The 21242-nt window shown below is 38.1% G+C and overlaps 1 protein-coding gene and 1 long non-coding RNA gene across 2 annotated transcripts in view; one reads left to right on the top strand and one right to left on the bottom strand.

Moving 5' to 3' along the window:
• The window catches only part of zbtb7b (zinc finger and BTB domain containing 7B), a 29759-nt gene extending 13663 nt beyond the window's left edge, over nucleotides 1–16096 (bottom strand). Inside the window, exons 1-2 of the mRNA XM_007549954.2 lie at nucleotides 15336–16096; nucleotides 10605–10706 (exon numbers count right to left, since the gene is read on the bottom strand). The gene's annotated coding sequence lies outside the window, so the exon portion shown is untranslated. The remainder of the gene's footprint in view (nucleotides 1–10604; nucleotides 10707–15335) is intronic.
• Nucleotides 12111–15457, top strand: LOC103136626 (uncharacterized). Its single transcript, XR_476049.2, has 2 exons — nucleotides 12111–15187; nucleotides 15297–15457. It is a non-coding gene; the product is annotated as an uncharacterized LOC103136626 (long non-coding RNA).
• Nucleotides 16097–21242: the final 5146 nt, after the last annotated feature.

Here is a 21242-nt window from a genome sequence, read left to right as displayed (position 1 = left end):
AGAAACTCATAATACAAACTTGGTTCATTTTCACACTCCTTTGCAGAAAAACAAAGCTTGCAGAAGGAATGGTTATTTAGTAAAATCTGTCATTTTAGGAGCTTCTTGTTGCCTTTTCGGCTGATTAAACCGATGTTTTTAATTTGCATCATTTCAAGCAGAGTTATCAGAAGGCATCCAGAGCTTTCCGAAGAATTTTAGCGCCCCAGTAAACGTGGGCTAAAGCATTCAAGTGAACTGTTATGGAAACTTTGTGACACCCAGATGCGATTCTCTGCAGCGGATCTACCTGCAGTGGTTTTTGGCGATTCTTTTACCTCCTCTATCGCCTTCCTCACCATGTACAGTGGAAAGATAAACTTTGGTCCCGTGTGTCACAGCTGTACTTCCTCTAAACATCTGAATTATTTTTCCAGCTGCAGCAGGACTTCTGCAAGCTTCACCTAGTTAAACGTGTTCCTAAGATCACTATCATTTACGTCATTTATATTTAACTTACTTCATAGCAAGTTACGATATGCAGTAACTTTGTCAACTTAAATGAGTGTTTTTCAGCTCTTGCATGACTCACTGCCTTCCTGCACTACATTGTTAACCTCATAACAGTTATTGAAATCCATACTTCTCTGCAAATCTCTTCAAATAACACACTTTCCCACAGAGAAAGGACTGGTATGTGGATAATGCAACATGAATATTTTGAACGTCTAAACATAATTTTTAAAGCCAGAAGCCAGTTTAGGAGCAGAAATATTATGCAGGTTTGCAGAGAAGGTAAATAAATATGTGAGAATAATTTCCTTTATTGGTTCCCTTATGTAGTTTTGCATCACACAAAACCAAAAATGAGGGAAGAAGAAATGACTGAGTGAATGGATAAACAAATTTAAGACATAACTTAAATTAATTGTAATTTAAGACCTAAAATAGAAATACTTCATAGATCCATTATTAAGACAGAAGATCTTGTAAGACCGTGTAAAATGTCCAAATAATAAACTTATTTAAATGCGCCCTGATTTTCATAAATTATATTTAAGTTGATCTTAAGTTTGTGCTTTTGTTCTGGCTGAAAATGTGTGACAAAAACTACAAGGTCTTTGATGCAATAAGCCTCGTTGAAAGGAGTTCAGAAATTCAGCTTTCAGCCACAAACCTGCAAAACAATCCAGCTCCTGGAAACGGCTCGCTGAACGTTTTACAGCATTTAAATCTGAATGCTTTTGAATGTGAGTTTAAAGAGATTTGGATCATCAGTAATTTATGAAGCTCAATGTTTAAGACCTATTCATACTCTCCAAGGACAGATACATTTGTTCCATCTCCTTTGGAGTCCTTGCAGCCTGATCTTTAAGCTCATTGTGGGCAGAACTTATTTTTCTTGTGTGCTGCAGTGTGAGAGACCTCTGAGGACTTGCTATGAGCTTTTCACATGAGTTCTTGTGAAGCACGAAATGTCCTGGGCAGAAAGAACTTTGTTCTTGCAGCCTTGGGTAAAAGAACAAATCATCTGTTCCTGCAGGGTATTTATTGGTCCATATTGTCTGTGTCAAAGGTAGGTGATCTGCAGCTACGAATGCCAGAAAGCACAGATTTCATGGCACGGTTATTAAATTAGCTTAAAAAAAACTTATTAAGTTACTGGTTCAGTTTTTAGTAATATTTTTAACATTCGACTTCCTCAAACTTGTACAAACTCTGATGTTGACATGGGAAAGTTTTGGTAAGCAGCTGCATTTTCGTGGCCATGTATTAAATAGAAGTTGTTCGTTTAGACTTTAAGATACTTTTGCTATTAGAAATCACTGAACGGACCACTCAGGACTCCTGGTTCTGGGGATGCAGAACCAGAACCAGGAGAAGCAGCATTCAGGACAAACTTCCAGAAAACTGCAAAACAGCCAAAACACTGAGTGTCTTGAAATAAACCAGTTTAGAGTTGCCTTTTATTAACAAAAACACTGATTTGAGGCATTTGATGATTATTATTGTTGATAATGGCATTTGACAAAATGTAAAATTGTTTCATAGTTGGTTATTGTGTTACGTTTTTATTATTTAAAGCATTTTTAACCGTCTTGTTGCTGAAATGTCCTGTGCAGATATGCTTAACTCATGAAAATAAATAAACACAATAGAAAGTTCTCAGGTCTTTGCTATTTTGAATCCTGACAAACTGCTGTAATATTATATTTAGACCTCTGCGTCTAAATATAAAGTCACACATTTTTAATTAAAAGGTTTTTTGACACTCAGATGAACTTAAGTGCAAAATAAAAATGTAACATTTATTCTACATGAATACTGCAGGGCCCCATAGAGTGTCGGCTCCCAAGTGTAATTTATATATATGCAAAACATGATTAATATGTCATGTAAGGTGGAATTAGTTTACTAAGTTTAGAGTTAAAGAAAAAAACAAAGATGTTTGTTTAAAATACATCAACCCCAGTTGGATTTTACAATCTAAAAATGTTTTTTGTCGTATAAAAACAATAATTTGTATTAGTAGTGTTGATGAACCTTTAAAAGAGGAGATTTCTTCAATTTGATCCCCTTTTCTCAGAGTGTTGGTTAGTGCTGCTTTATCACCCAGAGGTTTTGTTTGTGGGTCCATAACTGAGCAAAACAAAACTGTAACGTCACGTTAAAAGAGACTAGATGACTAATTTTCTTGTATTTTTTAACATCCTTCCAGAAAACGTGTCGAATGTGACTGAATATTGTAGCTTTATTTATATTTGCTAGACTATTCAACACGTTAGTGTAGCTTTTTTTTATTTATTTGGCTTTTAATGCTCTGCAGTTGAACTGTGCAGCACAACAAATTGCAACTGCAAAATAATTTCCAAGCTAAAATGAAAACCTTTTTGATGATATCTTCAGAAAGTTAGCATAAAAAGTTATTTTGGTGCTTTTTTCTCAGTACCGAGAGTCGAGATGAGTGTCGATCCTTGTGTGTGTTATGAAGTTCAGGTAGAGTGGGTGTCGAAGAGCATGTGGGGGTTTTTATGAAGGCAACATGAAAGGTGCATTAACAATTCATGTGTACGATTTGAGCGATATATTTCTTTAAAACAATGATTTGTAAAATAAGACGAATAAAGTGATTTTTCTGCGCTTTGTAGCTCCTTTTATGTCGGTTTTCCTGGGTCTTCAACAAACCTTTTAGCGTTCAGGGCAGACGACAAGAACAAAAACACAAAGTGCGAGTTTATAAGTGTGCATCCTGTATTTAAAGTTGCCACATCAAAGGGAGGATCTGAACAGCAGCAGTGCTCCTGCACAAACAGCCTCTCACTTTAAAAAGGAAGAGCTTGCAAAAGTACTGGACACACACAGAAACACACAGCAGTGTCGCAAAACTAACTGATCCTGATCAGTTTCCTCTTCCTGTGCTCAGTGAAGATGGTCGACCACGAGAGCAGATGGAAAGATTAAAGCAAACAACACGTAGAAACGTCTCAGAGGAAAAGTTAAAGCAGAAGAGCAACAATCCCTTCCCGACAGGTAGAAACAGAAAGGAGAGAAAGAGAGAAACAGAGAGAGAGAGAAACAGAGAGAGAGAGAAGAATGCAACTAGAGGAGATGAGGGAAAGATGTGTCAACTTCCTGACAAATCAGCTGCACAGAATGAGAAGTGGAGGAGTGTTGTCCGTTTCTACTTCACTACTTCACTTACAGGCAACTAAACGCATCAGAGCAAATTTAGGAAGAGGTTTTAGAGTCATGCTGCTGGTAAAGCACCAGCGTTAATCTCAGTGGAAGGGCTAGACAAATCAAAACTGTTTATTGTTCAGTTTTTCTTCCTTTAAAACGCCAGGAGCATGTAAAGTTGAAACCAGATGTCAGATACACCAACAATCATTTTTAATTGCTGCCTGACCATAAATCAAACTGAAAATTTCCTGTTTTAGGTCAACTGAGTTTACAAGATTATTTCAATTTGCTAAATACAAAAATAACTGAGAATCTTGAGATTTTTCTTTTACAACCTACAAATCTAAAAGGTTGCATGCATTTCCTAAATATTTGGAAGGAGTGCAGCTTATATTGCATACATTGCTGGGATTGTGGCCCATTCCTCCTGTCAGAACTGGTGAAACTGGGTCACATCTGTAGGTCACATTGCTTTTTAGCTCTAATCAGAAACTTCCTGTCAGGCTGAGATCAATGACTTTCTCATCCATATTAAATTTAGCTGCATGTTTGAGGTCATTATCATAATCTGTGTTTAGTAAAGTGTACTAGTCTCTCCTGCGGTGAGGAATAATCACAACATGCTGCTTTAATCCCGTTGCTTCCCAGTTCAGATGTTGTTCTTTGACTTGCTTCACACTTTTTCCTCCAAATGTAGCGATAATCTTTATAAGCAAACACTTTAATTTCAGTTTTGTAACACAGCAGCTCGGTTCTTCAAAATGTAAGGCTTTTGGCCTGGAGTGCTGAGTGGCTCTTTTCTGCGGTTAATGACAAATTCTCAGCAGCATATTCAGGTTTTAATCTTTTATTTTATATTTGCACATCTCAAACTAAACTACGCTTGTCTCTGGAACGCGGGCATCTAGAAACTGGGATCTAGAAGGAACCCAACTTTGCTGGTTTCTTTCTCAGAATGTGACGCAGGGACAGTGTTCGAGGTGTGGCCTTTAATTACACCCACAGGTGTGTCTCAAACTCAAATATGTTGATATCAACTGGACTTTTCCAAAGAGTTCAAAGGCATAAACATATTTGTGTATGTAAAACCAAAATATTTAAAAAATAATCTCTACACTTGTCTTATTATTTTGACAAATATAATTTTTTGTAGCCGACCTAAACCAGAAGAAGTCGGATTTAAATAAAAAGCTCCTGGCTCTTTTTGCACAATGTACATAGATGTCTGGCTCCAACCGTGTTTTTCAAGAAGCAAACAAATAAGTTGCATGTTATTTCACATAAATAATTGATTTGTTTTTAAACATTAACAAAAGACGATTCGATCTTTTTTCCATGAAGGGATAACAAGCAGCCCCTCTGGAATACAAGCCTCCGTCTGCTGCTGGAGTTCCCCCTCTGAGCGACACACATGAAAGGGGTCACTTTCAGCAGCGCCGAGTCCCTTTTGCCTGCTCATGTTTGGGTGTTTATTCTCACTTTCCCTGAAGTGTTGTCTCACTGTACCTATTTATGATAACCGCCCGCTCAGTGTGTACAGAAACAATTGCAGTGTTACTAGAAGAGCTGAATCACTGCCACTCCTTCAGCCTGTGTAGCCGTTTTCTCGAGTCTCCATTTCTCTGACGCTTTGCAAGAAGAAGAAGAAGAAGAAGAAGAAGACGATAGAGAGCCGAGGCCACCTGTCTGATTGGTTAACCCTTCGGTGGCGTGGGCTGCGTGGCTGGTGGTCGAGAGCAAGGGAGGGCTGTCAAATGTTACAGAAACTCATGACTGAAAAGAGGAAATGGCAGATACAGAACTTCCTCTATTGACACAGAACGAGTGGGGGCAAGACTCGACGACGACAGCAGCAGCAGCAGCAGCCTGGATTACGGACAGCGTGTACTCATCCCTGAGTTATTACAGTTTCAGTGTGGAGAAACAACCGACAAGGGCGGCCAAGTTGTTCAGGATTCCAGGCCTCGACTTATTAATAAGGTTTAAAACGAAGGCGGGAAAGCCATGAGAAGTTCCTGCAGCGGCCTAACAGGGAAGGTGCCATCACATCAAACCACCAATGAACCGCCGTGACCCTCATGTAAACGATGATGCATCAGCCTGAGCGCCGAGGTGTAATTTCTCATTATTTTCGCATGAATACAGTTCAGAGTAATACTAGAGATATTCTCAGAACGACAGGAGCAACTACAACACAAGACCATGATGGGGGGGAGAAACAAAAAGAAAAAAAAACTCCCATTCTCTTCCTCCTCCTCCTCCTCCTCCTCTCTCTCTCGTCTCTCCCCACCTTCCTCCCACTCACTTGGTTCATGTGAAACTGAAAGACCCAGGTCTGAAAAGGGGGAATTTATAAGGCCTCACATGCCCTAATTAAAGCAGTTCCTGGAACCGTGTGCATGTATGCATGCATGCATGTGTGCATACATGCACGGCTGCGCGTGTCCTGACAGACCACTCAATATGTCACTTCCCTCTATCCACCGGTTCACGGACACATGGCTGTCACCAGTGCAGCGAGGCCACGGTCACATGAGCCGTCACGCAAGTTTGCCCACGACAGAAACAAACGAAAGAAATCAAACCTGAACGAAGATCTTAGGAAACGCTGGAACAAAAACAGATCCTCCTTTCAGACTCTGGACTCCTTACAGATCAGGTCGACACAAGTCAGTCTGCTGAGTTAAAACAGGTTTATACCGAAATAAAGCCGCATCTCTTAGAGATTTACACTGAAAGAGTCGCAAAACTAATTACTGTATCAGAGTATCAAGGTGTTACACCCAATTTTTTTTTATTAAAAATGTTAAATAACATGATTTACATTCAAAACAACAAAGCAACAATTGCTAATATATTATAGCTAAATACAACTACAATGATGTTATACATGTTTATTGTTTTAATCTCAATAGAATGAAAGTATAAAATTAATGCCAATTAAATGTACTGATAGTTTCTAATTGCTTATTGCACTGAATATTTTTGGTTTTCTGCTCTGTGAAGAGAAACCCCTAAAAAAGCTGTTCCAGCTGAAAAGGCTCAAAAGATGATATTTTAAAAAGTGTCTTTAACATTGTTTTCTTAATGCACAAACACACCAATCAGAAACAATTTAACAAACTACTAAATGTAAAAATTGCTATATATTGTACATAAAACTCCATACTTTCATACATTTTAATTAAAAGCAATTTTTTCTCTTTGAAATTTAGCACAAAAATATTAAAATTCAGGCATCTACATAAAGATTTCTAGGAGGAATTTATATAATTATTAAATAATTTGCATGTTTGTTGTAATTCTTTTCAGATTGAGCTGCGTTGGCAGCTCTGATAATCAGGTGCTTTATTCCGGAAGAATAATCTCACACTGCTTTATGTCAATGCCATGTTTTCTTGTCTTTCCTATTTTGAAGAGTGTACTAATTAAACAAATAAAGAATAACAGCATAATTCAAACATGCCTCAGTCAAATTTATTTTATAGGATTTGAGTTTTATTTTAGAAAAAAAAAACAGGGATTAGAAAATATCATAATTAAAACATTTATTTGTATAAATAAAATATAATATGTCAAAAATTTTTAATGTATTAGCCGATCCATTAGATTATTTCCTTATGTATTTATATTACGATCAACAACACAGGCCATCGAAATCTCTAATAAGCAAATTAACCAACAAAAAAATGAAACTGTAAACATTTTCTTCTTCTTCTTCTTCTTTTTCTTCTAAAGCCAGCTGGAGTTATAGAGCAACTGCAGCCAGCAAACCACAGAGGAGTTAACTTCCAGGTTGCCTATAAAATATTCAACTGCTTGACCACTTTATTCAGCTCATATTTTGTTCCAAGGACGGCGATGTCTCCAGGAAGCTCCTCCCTCCCGGCGTTTATCAAAGTTTGACCACCACAAAGTGTTTGTGGTGTAAACGATGCCAGAGAAGCAAAGAATGCGCAACGACCTCGATAATAATGTCAATATCAGGGAAGCTGGTGGAGCTCTGAACTAAGTGTTCCCCCTGATAAACGAGCGCAAATGGATTTCAGATTATCTCCGTCTGTTTGCAACCGGAGGCATGAAAACCAGGAGGGATGGAGGGGAAAAGAAGGCGAGGGCTGCTTGCATTTTTTAATTAAATGTTATCAGGTTTATATTTATGCTGGCGGATCATGAAAGTTGTTGGAATGGTGCTGCTTTTCATGGTACGACCAAGAAGTAGGTAAAACTACTAAACCTGCCAGGTGTCTTTGGGTTTGCTGATTTTGTGCTTAAAGTTGAACATTTATTATCACTTCCTGATATGAAACAGCATCAGGTACATGCAGAATGTAAATCAGCATTGAACAAGAAAAACATTCTTATTCTTAGCTCAAGAACGCCTCCAATCTCAATTGTTTTATTATTATTATTATTATTATTATTATTATTCCTGGCAGGATTTTTAATGACTGCAAATCTTAAAAAGGGAAAATGCAAAACTAAATGCACCAAATATCTGCAGCTTATTTGACATGTTCTTTGCTTTTCTGATAGTGAACAGGATCACAATAATCTAAAAACTCTTTTAAAAACTAAGAATATTGGAAAGTAGAGTTATCTAATTGTCTTTCTTTTAAAAAGGCAAACATATTCTGGACTGTTTTACAACTCATTTTTCTTATAAATCAAGATGCTTCATCTTCAGTAAAATATTATGTGCTGATATTTTATAGAAAAATTACAATAAAATTAGTTTCCATTTTTAATTTAACAGTTTTTCCCCACATGATAAAAAGTGACACCGTTTTAGTGCAACGTCATCATTAGACTCCAAAAACCTTTCCCCCAGAAAATCTTTTGTACAATAACTCTGAAAATATGATCACATGATTGATCATATGATTAATAACTATTGAGGAAGGATTAAGTGAAAACTCTTGATTCTTTAGAAATATAAATATATTTGTGTGTCACCTGGATGATAATCTTCAGGTTTTGGCCACAGAACATCAACTCATCTTCATAAATATACTTGTACTATCACTCCTTTCTTCTTAAATGTTAGAGGTGTAACATGTAAAACCTCAAAGTTTGCACAGCAAATATACAACATAAAAAAGATTTTTTATACTGTGAGAATCTTTTATTCTCACATTTGATTTGGATCTTTAGTCACCAAAAGAAGAAACCAAGATGCAAAAGTTCAGAGAAAGTGATGAAGAAACCAATGAAAGGAAACAAAAGAGGAGAATAAGGACTGACCCATTTAAACATCATGCATTCTGATAATCAGATGTATCAATAAATCAATAAATTGTTTTCCTAAGCTGATGCTGCCTCACATAAAACTCTCTAAATGTCTACAATTTCTCTTTTAGTCAAATCTGCCAGTGTTCTTGTACTACAATCTACTGTAATAACACGTTTGGTCCAACCAAAACAAACGGCAAACTGTGAGAAACTTAACTGGGTGAAGCATACAGAGTTTTATTTTTGTGTCCATCAGTTCCCAGTTGGAAACCAGTGGGAACTGATTAGACTTGTTGATCGTTGTGTTCAATCAATCCAAGGTCAAAACCAGTCAAAATGTTTTTCTCTGCTTTTTATGCATCCAAACTCAACATGTTAACCATCAGATGGTGATTTAATAAACTGCAGTTCAATGTCAGTGCATTTATTTCTAAATTTATACAAGGAGAAGCCATATTGGATTTTGATTTTAGGCTTGCTAAGCAACCTTTGATGTTTGAAGTTGGTCTTCCAGCCTTAGGAGATGATCCAGTTGATTTTTTTCTGGACTACAAATATGAATATTCTGACTTTTCAGTCAGTGTAGAAAGAGCCATCGTAAGGATATCATCTAAAACAAGCGTTTTACTATAGAAAAGTCAATTTTAGACTAGAAAAGCTTTAAAATTTAAGCTTCATGTAAAGTTCATATGTCAAAAATGAAATACCCTCAATTGAAAAGTTCCTTTACATCAATCCAGCTGTTGTATTTTTTGTCTTTGACAGCTTGTTCATGCTGTTTATTCAGCTGTGATCATTTTCTCAGACGTATTCATCCCTCAGCTTTCAATCAAAACTTTATGAATGCGCAGGCAGAAGATAAGTGACGATAAATGTTTTAATTAAAAGGTAAAGCCTTTTAATTAAAAGGTAAAGCCTTTTAATTACCCCAGTAACACCGTCAGCAGCAGTCATACTGAAAACATGCTGGTTTTGATGAGACACTGCATGAGAATACCAAGTTTTCCTTATATTCAGACTGTTTACAATTCAAAGTACATTTGACATAACCACAAAACTGCAACATTAAACTTTGGACGAGTGAGTGGAGATTGAGCTCATAAAAGATCGTAATGGCTTTCCACAAGTGAACAAAAAAAAAGCCCTGAAAGCTCTATTTAGCCGCAAATTTAACAGTTTATCCCTCCATTTCAACTCCAGTTATACCAAACTGTCTGAGCATCAACTAGAAACTGGTTCCAAGGAAAAGAAAAGAAGAAATGGGAAATGACTGGAGTTCCCTATTATTTAAAAAGTCCTGCCTCAGTGGAGGAGGCAGGTTTCTTGGAATTTGGCTTTTTGGGTTTGAATCACTGGGCAATTTTTCTTTCCCCACAGAGAAAAAAAACACAAAACATCCTCAATTATTGTATCCTTCATCTTTATCTTAAGAAAGCAGAGGCGATAAAGTGGAAACAAGTTGTAATTAAGCTTTTTGTGCTGGAAAAAATTAACTCCCTTGACATATCACAAGTTTATTTCACTCCTGCTGTGTCATGTGGCCACAAAACCACCATGCAGTCATGTCAGAAAGGTTATAAACATGAGTATGACATTTCGTTCAAAGCCTGGGGGAGTAATATTTACCCCATTAAACGTCCCCAAACCTCAAAGACAAAGTTTTACAAAAACTGCCAAAAAGGCAGAATTTAAATCCTTGAAAACGTTCTTACCTCCAGTCCATAAACCCCGGAGACGATGCTGCCTGCTGTCAGTCTCTCACACTGCTGTCCCTTCCTCCTTTGTCCTTCACCGAGAGGCCAGAGATCACAAACCTACAGGGAAGCAAAAGGAATAAAGTGAAAATGATAACAAATGTTGATTATCCAGAACTGGTGGAAGTTGAGTGTCTGTCCTAACGGAGACATTATGTCACAAAAACTAGAAATGAAACATGTTGAAGTTTGCAAAGATGCAAATAGATTCACATGCACACCCACACACTATCATATGATATATCACATTAATCTGGAGCATGAAGGGTGGTTCTCAAAGAACAGAAAAAAACTGATAGAAACCGGCTGCTTCCTCTTTTGACTTCTTTCTCGAAGAAGCCCTCCTGCAGCAGGTCGGGTCAGGAAAGCCCACACAGACGCACACGATTCTTACACGCCACACCGAACTGCTGGCCCGTGGTCAGCATTTATATTTTCCTGATGTTTACAAATCTCTGAGAAAACATCGAAATGAAAGACGAGCATGTTTATGCAGATTAGACACAGACCAGTTACTGGTATCAAGGCTTGCAGGGTACTGACCTAAAAAGTTATGGTTTCAAAACTGCAAAAAAGGCAGAATAAGGGTTTTCTTTGGCTATACAGAGCATACAGTACGGCAGCATTGCTCCTCCCTCGCTTGTTATTACCAATTAACTGCCTGAAGAGGGCCGCTGCACTCTTTTCTCACTCACAAAAAACAACAAATTCAGCTACTTGGAACAAGACGGAACGTCATTGTGTGGAAACTAAAGGAGCTCCACTCAAATTACAGTAATTCTGTTTGTTTTTTGTACAAAAACTAACAAAACAGCTATAATTCAGAAAGCTTTTTTTATTCCAAGAGTTTTTAGTTTCCACTAAAGAGGAGATTAGTTTTTACAGGCGTAGTAAAACGTGATATCAGTAAAGTCAGAGTAAAATACATGTTGCGCATAAAAACACATCTAAACAACATGAATTAGAAAGGATCAACAAAGTGCTGCTGGGTCAAAGTGCAAATTAAGAGTTTTGTAAATTGACTGTAGTAACGATGTTGGAAAAAAGGAGGCGAGAAATTTTGAATAGCCAACTGCAGGCTAGTTGCACAAGCAAACACTTTGTCTATTTAATTTAATATCATCTTGTTACACTTGTATTGATAAAAAAAGGATTATATTTTGCCCCAAACCTTTTTACTCATTTTTGCTGAGTTTATTGGTTGTTTATGTAACCTGGTTGTATTTCTCTTTTGTTATAATTACACAAAATGTTTGTTTTTTTGGTTATTTGTACTGTTCGTTATCTGACTGAAACAACTCTGTCATTGTTTTAACCGTGTTACTTTAAGATCGGAAGCCCCTCCTTTTTATTTCTTCTTCTGTGGTATTGTCTTTAAATTGTTCACACCCCTTAGACCCTCCCCTTTTGTCATGTTGTCCTGCAGGAGAGGTGTGTGCTGTTTATTTTTCATCTAAATACATTCAGTTTATTTATAGATCTGTTAAGTTCATTTTTGTTCTGTACTTTTGTTTTGTGTAGGACTTGGAGCGGGCAGCCTTTAACACGGTTGTTTTCTGTATGTTGTTCTCGTCAAAATAAATCGAGAAATCACCCATTTTAAAGACGAATTGAGTCGCGGCCTGATCACTCAATAACCAGCACAACGCAGAAAAGATCCGGTTACATTTAGTCTATGTTTCTATGTTGCAAAACTAAAATAACAATAATGAATGAATTCATATAACTGCAATTATTAATAATTTATTTTAGCAGCAACATGAGTAATGTTGTTCTTATGTTCTACATACATCTGTACAACCTAATGACTGCTGCAGGTGCAAATCAGCCTTTCCTCACAATCGTGCAATTGTAAAATTAAATGTATTTTTTATTTTTTATTTTACTGGTTGATGCAAGGATTGAGTTTTTCCTGGCTGATGGCAACTTTTTCTTTTTACAGCCTGATCTGACAACTCAGATTTCCTCAGGGCTATGACATATAGAAAGAGGAAAAACTTTGCTGCAGCTGTTTTCTTGGAGGCAGTAGTTTGGGATCCAACAGAAAATGAAGTAATGTTCATTTGTGCATTGAAACTTGATCTGCTTTTATCAAACTGCATAATGTTTCACTCACTTCTGTTGGCGTTTTTAGTTCCTATGCATTTAATGAACAGCAAAAAAGTAAGATTGTTCAGTATTTGACATGCAGATCAAAGATAAGAGACAATTCTGATCAGTGACCCTTTAATGTTTTCTCCAGGTTTTCATACAGTGAGAGTCTCATTTTGGCCAATGCCTAGCAAAGTGTAAATAAACATGTGAAGCAAGCAGGCCTGCAGACAGAGAAGCGTGACGGAGTCAGATCAGGACACCGGAGGTGAGGGATGAAACACAACCGTCTAGTTGGGTTGCACATAAATGTTTGCTGGCTTAACAAAGCCGGTGTTAAGAATTTGTTGCAAAATCCTGAGCGTGTGTCAGTTCTGAAAAGTTCTGCTACATGATAATGAATAGTGATTTCTTTCTTCTTCTTCTCCCTCCCCCCCCCCTTTCCAAATTTCAGTTTTACTCACAAGTGGAAGCGATAATTTCCCAGCATGAAGGCCTAAAGATTTAAACGACAGGCTGCGGCCAAGATGAGGAAACCAAACCCAAACGAGTTGAGCTAGTCAGGCCGGTCTGTCAGAGGGGCGAGTCAGCAACACATCTACCTCTATAATGAACACACACACACATACACACACAAGCCCACTGGCTTGACAGTCTTCTCCCCACCCAGTGTGGCAGACAGAAGCCTTAACCTAACATTACAGCCTGAGCATGTATGCTGCTGTAACACAGGATTGGGTCAGGATTAAAATAAAACACTGGGTGCGCCTTGGGGATGATGATGATAATGATGATGATGATGATGATGATTAACAGACCACTGTTGGGAGATCTTTTATTGGCACAGAATGCTAAATCCAGCAGACCTATGGCAAGCCAATACGGACAAATATTAGCCAACCTGTCAGCTAAAGAAATTGTGTAAAAGTTGTTATTAAATAAATGAATTCAAACAACACGGACAAAGATAGACACACGTCTATTCTATTAATTCTGGAAGAGTTAAAACAGCGCTTTGCTAGGAGATGCACAAGTTTTACGACTTGTATATTGTGATCAGAAATAAAGGAATAAAGCAATTTTTTTGACAGAAAATCCCTGAGAGATGGCTTTCTTACAAAACAGAAATCATAATCTGTTTCTTCAAATGCCAATGATCTGACTCACGGTTTTCTTTAAGGGCAATGTCTCTGGCACCACCCTTTGAATGGGAGTCTTGTTGTGGTGCTCACATTAATCTCTGGTCTACTGCAAAGGGCAGGTGCAGATGATAAAATTCAGCACACACGGGTTTTCAGGTCAAGTGTCCTGATAGGGAAGCAGGAACCTGGATGATGCAAAGTTAGCAATCAAAGTTAGCAATTTACGTTAGACTCCAGCGTTCTTGGTCTTTTTTTTCCCTATTCATAACTAATAACTTCTAATCTTTACTCCACCTTAAACACAAACTACAATAAGTTATATATTCTTCTTATAAACTGGAAGGGAACTGGAAAGGTTTGTGCATGAACCAACCAGAAAGAACATTATGTTCAACCCGGAAAGAGTTAGGTTTGGTCTCCAACTACATGCACTATGCGAAATAACAGCATGTTTGTGGTCACTGAACACCGTTCAGAAAAAAAAACAAAAAACCATTGCTCGGTGTAAAATCGAACCTCAGTGATCAAATAAAACATCAGGTTATTTTACCAGTCATAAACAGGTGTTAGAAAATAACATTCACTGGCACAAAATACTGTATCCCAGAAAGTTTCCCCACCAACTTTTATGGCATCCCAACTCTTCTGATGAGATCTCGGATGACTTTTAAACCATCTAGACTTAATCGACGTTTGGCTTATAAGCAGGAATTCAATAACCATATAAAACATGTCTTTTGCCAGTCATAACAGGTGTTCAAAGCATCATGTGCTGGGGGAAAAAAACAGGGCATTCTGGAGGGTTTTCAGGTGGGAAATCCATCAACTATTACAGCATCTTGACTTATTAAAAGTTGTTCAAGTTCATTATTGAACACCACTTTTATGCAGTTCAGAAACAGCAGGTAAAGTGGTGTAAGCCGAGGTTTAAAAAGTCATTCAATGACAGGGTAAAAAAAAAAGCATCAAAATGTTACAAAGAACAGATTTAAAAATATATTTTTGCATCATTTCCCTTCCTGGAAAAGCGCCAACATTTGCCACTAATGTCTTGCCATACATATCTAGTGGACTGCGCGCGTCCAGGTGGATGTGCGTGAGAGCAGGTTAGGTTTTGGATGTCAGCCGGTGTTCTCGGCTATAATTAGCAGCCCGGTGTTCAGAAATGTACCCGCCGACCCCGCTCCTCTGCCTGTCTCACCTGAACGCGAAGCGCTCATCTCTCACAGCCTCACCGGCAGAAATATTTCATTTCCTTTAGTTTAAAAGGTGAAAAAGAACAAAATGATGTCGACAGAGAATTTATCGGTGAGAAGAGCAGTCACTTCTGTCACCTTGCTAAAGAAGAAGTGGGAGGTTTATTCTCGCTATGACTAAAGCGGACTAATAACTCATTTTTAATTATTATGTTTTGTAGTTGTATGTCATTTCGAGAGGAACCAGGAGAAGCGGTTACCTGAGTGCCGGTGTGTCACCTGTCCCCAACTCGTCGCCTCCCACCTGACCGACACTTCCTGGATTATTCCGTCCCACCCTGACGACTTCTTAGAGCTTTAAATTCCCCTTTTTTAAATCCTCCCAGCGCTTGTCTTCTTAAATGTAGACTCCGTCCTCGCTTCAGCGCACGGTAGGGGCTTTATTCCTCCCCAAATGTCCTCTCTCTTGCCTCCTGTCCTGCTGTCTCTGCGGACCGCCGGCTCTCTGGCGCTCTGACCCCCCCACGGTGCTCTGCCTCCGCTCGCCCACTCCGTCTCCCAGCTCCTCCTTTCTGAGAACCAGGAAGCGGCTTGTCCTACTTATTACACCCGGTCGCCGGATTGGCTCTGGCAGGGCTGGGAGAGGAGACCGCCGGGGTGGGCAGGGCACACGGGGAGGGGTCCGGCCGAGGTCCGATAGGACCGAAGCGGTGCCTGTCGGAGAGAGGTGGGCTCCTCCTCCTCCTCCTCCTCCTACTCTGGGCATATCCGCGCAGAGGTGGGCAATGAAAGCGGATTGAGGGATATCTGCCACCAGCTTACCTGTCAGATGCAAAAGCATTTTCAGTCGAAACAGAATTAATAAACTCATGACTCAGCTGTTTCCCGACCCAGAAACCATCTGGCGGTGACCATGGATAGAGAGTTAGAGCTCCATGCGCCTTGCAGATCAGTCAAGTAAAAAGGAAACTGTACCGTGATAAATGAAACTCGCACAGAGGATGTATCATATCCAGTGTGGAGGCTCAAAGGGCAACAGTAGGGACTTTTTTAGAATGACTTTTTTATGAATCACTTAAAAAAAGGAAACAGCAGAGTGCTGAGAGAGTCACATCTATTACAAGATGTTTTTATTGTTCATTACATTTGCATAAAATTGAGACTTCTCATTTGCATATAGCAAAAGAAGCTCATAGAAAAACGAAATACACAAAGCGAAACACCTAAATATGGTATGTCTGTATACACTCTATAGTGTGTGTGTACACATAAGGAAAAAAATGAAGAGTCCACTGCACTGAACTCCATTGAAACCTCCCAGTTATTCCACCGAATATTGATTTCTTAACTCTTCCTGACTTAAAGCATGAGTATCGTTTCTTTGCATTATTTGAGGTCAGAAAGCACAGCATCTTTTTTTGTTATTATGACCATGTCTCATCTTCTGCAGATAAAAACTACATTTCTGCTTGGCATTTCGGAGTCATGTTGTCAATAGTTCATAGAATAAAAAAACAATGTAAATTTTTCTCAGACATATACCTACAAAAGGTAAAATCAGAGAAACTGATCATTTTAAATGTTCTTTTAATTTTTTTCCAGACCTGTATTTGTCTGACTGTTTTCCAGGATTGTTCTTTATTTACCTCCATTCACCTCCAGTCAGATTCACTGTCTTGAAAAGCGTGGTGTGTTTAGTGTGCAGTGTTGTTTGTTTTGCATTTAGGTTAATAAGTTCAGTTTTGCTGTGTCCCCTGCATAGCTTGTGGAAAATTATGTATTTTCAGGAATTACTTTCTATTCATAAAGTTGAGATCTGTGGAGAGCGTAACTGGTCCCGGTCTTGAGGACACATTGTACCTGGGATGTTTCGTCACAGTGAACTATTGTTCTCTAACAAACACCTGTTGCTTTCACGGAGCAGGTGTGCAAGGTTTCCACACTCTAATTTGGCTACTTTTGAAGATAATTTGTTGCACTGCATTTTATTGAGGGATATTTGAATAAAAGGGGTTGAGAACAAATGAACACTACAGTTTTCAGATTTTTATTTAAAAATGTGGCTATCCATTTTTAAATAAATTTGGTGTAAGATGCATATTATTTCATAATTTCCTTGTCAAAATCATTACAGCAGAAGACTTCCTTGTTTGAGTAACTTTAATTATTCTGACTGAAGCAATGATTCAAGAGGATAACCTGCAGTAAATTGGTTAATTTCTTCAGTGAGTTCTGTTTTGATCATCTGATTCAGTGTGTTTCAGCTTCTACCTGAGAGGTTTCTAACATCTAATTAGCTGTAAAACATGATCAATATGTGCTCACTGGTGATTCCCAGTTGTATACAAATAGAAACGTTTTGCGGGGTTACATTGTGACTTCTTTCTGAATGCAGTTTGCCTGTTCTCCTTGTGAGAGGTGCCAAAACTTCAGAGTTACTCCAAAGTAATATTTCTAAAGTACAACTAATATATGATGCAATAAAACTACTTCCAGAAGCACTTTTTTCAGAATTACTCAACTAAATGTAACTAGTTTCACGTCTGCTCCATTTGCATGCGTGACTTTTCTCTTAATTGATCTCTGTAAATTGCCTTTTAGGTGTGTGTGTGTGTGTGTGTGTGTGTGTGTGTGTGTGTGTGTGTGTGTGTACGTATACTAGCAGCCCATTCAAGGTGTTCACCGCCTCTTCACAAATTACCATGGAGACAGGCTCAAGCCCCTATGCGACGCTACAGGGATGAACCGCAAAGGTTTTGCCTTGATTTTTAGACATTTTAAAAACTGTCTTTTAAAATTTGTAACCTAAGTACCAAACCAGCAGTAGCGCCGCCTTCCCACACTCCCTCCCCAGACGCATCTGTTTGGTCTTTAAATGTAACTAAAAAGCAGCCTTGTTCCCCTGCTGAAGAACTTTGAAGACTCGTTTGTTTTTGAAGTGGTTATGGGGATGGGAATCACCTTGCTTTCTCAAAGCCTGAATCTCATTCTCATCTACTGTCATGTAGCTCCTGCAGTGTGTGTGTGTGTGTGTGTGTGTGTGTGTGTGTGAGTTGGTGGGTTTTGTATCGAGGGTGCAGGAAGTCTAAATATAATTTTGCGGTGAACTCAGACAGCCCACCTGTATTACCACCCCCCCAAACCCTAAATCTGTGCTTGCGGTTGTGCTACCAGAACAAAAAGTTACACGGCACATGTATGTGAACAATATGCGTCATCGCTGTACATTTTTTCCAGTGAGGTGCGCAGCAGGGGTCAGGACTCTTAAAAGGACGGGAGCTCACCAATCACAGTGCTTTAAAATAATAAAAACTGCATTAACTTGTGTTTTATCACCATTCACATCCTGGATTGTTCAAAAAGGATTGATTTCTATTATAATATCATAGACTGTGCATGTGAATGACATATACAATCTCCACAGTGATAAAATTAATACCTCTTAACAATTTATTAAAACAGTGATCTAAGTGTCTATCTATGCTGGTTTGCTGTAGAACAGAAAAAATAGACTATTTATCTCTGTAATGCAAAGGGCAATAAAAGTGACAAGTTTGTCTTTAAAATCTGTACAAATTACAAATATAACAGATCCTGGAAAGCTATTGCAATCCACAAAGATAAATTATTATTTCGTAGTTTTAACCCAGAGCTAAAGACGTTATTTACCTGCTTCTCAGCCATGATTTTATTGAGAGCAATGCACCAATTTACAAACCCACAGCTGAAAAAGAAAGGTTTATTGTCCTCAATTCAACAAACATGTGGTACAATTAACCTCAAGAAACTTTATCTAAGCTTTTTTTCTTAATTAATTTAATTTTCATTTAGAAATAGATGCAATTTGCAACTCAAAACATACGAATATGTTCCTTAACCCTTATTCTGTGTTGTGACACCTGATCTGTTGTGAAATTTGTGTTACCTCCTGTAAAGCCTCTCAGCCGACTTAGTCTGGAGGAGTTACCCTCAGCCTGTGGTTGAACTTGCAGCAGCAAATGCAACCTGTTTTAAAGCAGAGCAGGAAGGATCCCGCCGCCGTCTGTTTGTGGATTGACTGCTGCTTTTACTCTCTCTCTCTCTATAAATGTCTACATTACAACACTGTGGTACAGCAAAGGATGAAAACAGTCATTATTTGTCTTCTGCCTGGTGGTCTAGTTTGTTTCCAGAGGATAAAGACTTCTCCTTGAGTCTATTTCAGAGCCAAAATGACAGGCAGCAATTACAAGGCCTGTTTTTCTGCACACCACCTCTATTCGTGGCTGCAGATCCAGGCTACTTCTGGCAACATTAACCTCTGCAGTGCGTTATTTGTACTTCACGGTGGCCTCTAATATTCAGTTCACAAAGTAGAATTTCTCTAAAAGTATTTGTTTCTCTCCTGTTACGATAAAGTTGGTTTAAAGCAATAAAACGGCACTTTTAATTCATCTTTCTCCTTCCGGTTGTGTGTAAATGATTTTTAAAGCACTTCCGCCATCTAGTGGTCACTGTGAAATCTACAACTCAGATTTTCCTGAAGGTTAAAAAAACTAATAAAAAATATAAATATTAACATCTACACTCAATTTGCAAAAGATTAACGGCATCCTTGACTGTTCCAAATTTAACACCAATTACAATTTGGTTTTATTTAATTCATGTGAATAATTCAAGCAATGTAAGTACAAAAATGATTGTGGCCTTAACGTAACATTTTGTAGGCAGTACCTTTTGAAGGAACAAGTGATTTTACGGTGCCTGGACAAGTGGGAAGAAATTTCATGTCAATATTTTCCAGATCTGAGAATAAAATGAAAATATCACATTAATTTTTGCCAGTAACTTCAGCAGATACAGAATAAACCTCTTTATGAAATTCAGCTCTACTGTCTCACAATGCTGTACTTTCTATTTGCCCTGTATTGACTTTTATCAAGATTTTTATCAAGCTAAGCATAATTTTTCTCATACATCTGAAATTACAGAAGTTATTACACTCCATACTAACAAATCTACCTGCAGTATCAGCAATTCTACTGATTTTCCATGTATTAAAGGCATTCAAAATGAGATTAGATGAGGGTTTCTGAAGGAAAATTCAGCATCACAGATTGTGTCTGTAAATAAACTGCAGTGGTATTCATACAGCAATTTTTTCTACAGCTACTTTACTGTACATGAATTTGTAATCAGTAGTTTCAAGCATGACGAGAAGCTGCTGCAGACTCCCTGACTACTAATGAGAGCAGAGAGAGAACAAATGTGAAACAGTGGCATCGCAAACGAAGGAGAAGCAGGTATGTCTCTACAAATCGAAGGCTGGGATTCAAACAAACCTTCAAGGTTCCCAAATTTAACCTTGAATCTGAATGAGTCTGGTCTCTGCTGGGAGGAGAAGGATTAAGGTTTCAGGAGAAAGAGCATCATGACAATCTGCGGAGGGTTTTCGTTAATGCACACTGGAAGTTGTTTTATCGCACATTGGTGAGGCTGAGTCACAGCCTCAGTTTCTCAAAGATCAGAGTCACAAGGGTCACACTCAAGTTTGAAGTGGTACTCCATGTGAATCCACCCTGACGACGCAGAGGAAATGAAGTGAAAATGTGTAATCATTGGGTAATTTTAGGGAAACCAAAGGTCGTGGTGACTGGTAGTTTTCACTCAATGTGTACTTCAGCTTAAATCGTCAAAGAATTCTCTCTCTACATTTTAACCAATTTTTGTGTTATTTTGATTAATTGAAATGGAGGTTTTGTGGCAGAGGGCGGGTTGTATTTTATATTTTTCTCTGTTGCAGCATACGGGAGATTCGATGAAATATTTAGAAACTCTAACTGAACAGAATCTGAAATGTGGAGAATCTAAGAAGGTGCTTGTTTGGTTTCAGATCAGATACCCTTGAGCTGTGCAGATATAAAGCAGAATGTTTTTCACAGTGTCCTTGGAAATTCACGAATTACCAGTATTTTTCTGAAACCCTTACATTGCTCCCTTAGAAATATGACTCTACATTGTGTTTTACTGAAAAGACTGAGGGTTGTTAATATGTCTAAGAGATAAATGTGATAACCTAGCTTTTATTTCATGGGTGAGTAATATCAAATGACTTATTCAACTGCATATGAGTCACGATTGAAGTAACCTTTACCATGCTGACAAATAATGTTAAAATTAAAGCCACG

The sequence above is a fragment of the Poecilia formosa genome, unplaced genomic scaffold, assembly GCF_000485575.1.
Source record: "Poecilia formosa unplaced genomic scaffold, Poecilia_formosa-5.1.2 Scaffold34, whole genome shotgun sequence".
NCBI lineage: Eukaryota > Metazoa > Chordata > Actinopteri > Cyprinodontiformes > Poeciliidae > Poecilia > Poecilia formosa.
This window is presented reverse-complemented; position numbering and strand designations above follow the sequence as displayed.